The sequence below is a fragment of the Ovis aries genome, chromosome 14, assembly GCF_016772045.2.
Source record: "Ovis aries strain OAR_USU_Benz2616 breed Rambouillet chromosome 14, ARS-UI_Ramb_v3.0, whole genome shotgun sequence".
In the NCBI taxonomy this organism is placed as follows: Eukaryota; Metazoa; Chordata; class Mammalia; order Artiodactyla; family Bovidae; genus Ovis; species Ovis aries.
In genome coordinates this window covers 56,081,744-56,084,317 of record NC_056067.1, presented here as the reverse complement: position 1 = coordinate 56,084,317, position 2,574 = coordinate 56,081,744, and positions in this window count along the sequence as shown.

Here is a 2,574-nt window from a genome sequence, read left to right as displayed (position 1 = left end):
CCTACTTTTGAGTCTTGCCTTTGCCATTGTCTTGCTGACTGATCCAATTTCTTTGTACTTAAAATGAGATAATAAGCTATATTACAAATATGTCTGGGTTTCAGGTAACAGAAAATTCAAAACTACCCAAACAAGAAAGACAGTTTAGGGCTTCCCTGGTGATTCAGTGGTTTAAAAAAAGAAATCTGCCCCTCAGTGCAGGAGAAACAAGTTTGATCCCTAGTCTGGGGAGACTCTACATGCCACAGAGCAACAGTCCCTGTGCAGCAACTATTGAGCCTGGGCTCTAGGGCCTGGGCGTTGCAACTGCTGAAGCCCGTGTGCCCTAGATCCTGTGCTCTCCAACCAGAGAAGCCACTACAGTAAACCTGCACACTGCAAACAGAGAGTAATGCACGCAACAACGAAGACCCCGCACAACCAAAAATAAAGTTGTGGGCGAAAAGACTGTCTACTACCTCAAGTAGCCTAAAGGACCCAAACAAGGCATTCATCTTGTTTACCCTAATATTTTGGGATGCCTTCTGTGGTAAGTAAGAGAAAACCTTAGCTCAAATTGTGACAAACACTAGGAAGAAGAAATCTACGGATAAAGCTGCTATACATTTAATATTTCACTACAATTCATTTGAGATCTACATAGTTTTTTTTCACAATTATTTTCTCAAATAATTTTATTTCCTGATCACCCTTTCATTCCTCCTTCACCCCTTTACCTGTTTACTTCGTGACATTATACAGGAAGAAGTGATCAAGACCATCCTCAAGAAAAAGAAATGCAAAAAGGAAAATGGCTGTCTGAGGAGGCCTTGCAAATAGCTGTGTAAAGAGGAGAACCAAAAGGCAAAGGAGAAAAGGAGAGATATAAGCATTTGAATGCAGACTTCCAAAGAATAGCAAGGAGAGATAACAAAGCCTTCCTCAGCAATCAGTGCAAAGAAATAGAGGAAAACAATAGGATGGGAAAGACTAGAGATCTCTTCAAGAAAATTAGAGATACCAAGGGAATATTTCATGCAAAGATGGGCTCAATACAGGACAGAAATGGTATAGACCTAACAGAAACAGAAGATATTAAGAAGAGGTGGCAAGAATACACAGAAGAACTAGACAAAAAAGATCTTCACGACCCAGATAATCACGATGGTGTGATCACTCCCCTAGAGCCAGACATCCTGTAATGCAAAGTCAAGTAGGCCTTAGGAAGCATCACTAGGAACAAAGCTAGTGAAGGTAATGGAATTCCAGTTGAGCCATTTCAAACCCTAAAAGATGATGCTGTGAAAGTGCTGCATTCAATATGCCGGCAAACTTTGAAAATTCAGCAGTGGCCACAGGACTGGAAAAGGTCAGTTTTCATTCCAATCCCAAAGAAAGGCAATGCCAAAGAATGCTCAAACTACTGCACAATTGCACTCATCTCATGCTAGCAAAGTAATGCTCAAAATTCTCCAAGCCAGGCTTCAACAATACGTGAACCATGAACTTCCAGATGTTCAAGCTGGATTTAGAAAAGGCAGAGAAACCAGAGATCAAATTGCCAACGTCCACTGGATCATCAAAAAAGCAAGAGAGTTCCAGCAAAACATCTACATCTTTATTGACTACACCAAAGCCTTTGACTGTGTGGATCACAACAAACTGTGGAAAATTCTTCAAGAGATGGGACCACCTGAGCTGCCTCCTGAGAATTCTGTATGCAGGTCAGGAAGCAACAGTTAGAACTGACAAGGAACAACAGACTGGTTCCATATTGGGAAAGGAGTACATCAAGGCTGGATATTGTCACCCTGTTTATTTAACTTATATGCAGAGACATTACTTTGCCGACTAAAGTCCGTCTAGTCAAGGCTATGGTTTTTCCAGTGGTCATGTATGGATGTGAGAGTTGGGCTGTGAAGAAGGTTGAGCACCAAAGAATTGATGCTTTTGAACTGTGGTGTTGGAGAAGACTCTTGAGAGTCCCTTGGACTGCAAGGAGATCCAACCAGTCCATTCTGAAGGAGACCAGCCCTGGGATTTCTTTGGAAGGAAGCTAAACCTGAAACTCCAGTACTTTGGCCACCTCATGTGAAGAGTTGACTCATTGGAAAAGACTCTGATGGTTGGAGGGATTGGGGGCAGGAGGAGAAGGGGACGACAGAGGATGAGATGGCTGGATGGCATCACTGACTCGATGGACATGAGTCTGAGTGAACTCCGGGAGTTGGTGATGGACAGGGAGGCCTGACGTGCTGCGATTCATGGGGTCGCAAAGAGTCGGACACGACTGAGCGACTGAACTGAACTGAGAGTACATCATGAGAAACTCTGGGCTGGATGAAGCACAAGCTGGAATCAAGATTGTCAGGAGAAATATCAATAATCTCAGATATGCAGATGATACCACCCTTATGGCAGAAAGCGAAGAGGAACTAAAGAGTCTCTTGATGAAAGTGAAAGAGAGTGGAAATGTTGGCTTAAAACTCAACATTCAGAAAACGATGATCATGGCATCCGGTCCCATCACTTCATGAATGAGAAACAATAGATGGGGAAACAATGAAACAGTGGAAACAGTGACAGACTTTATTT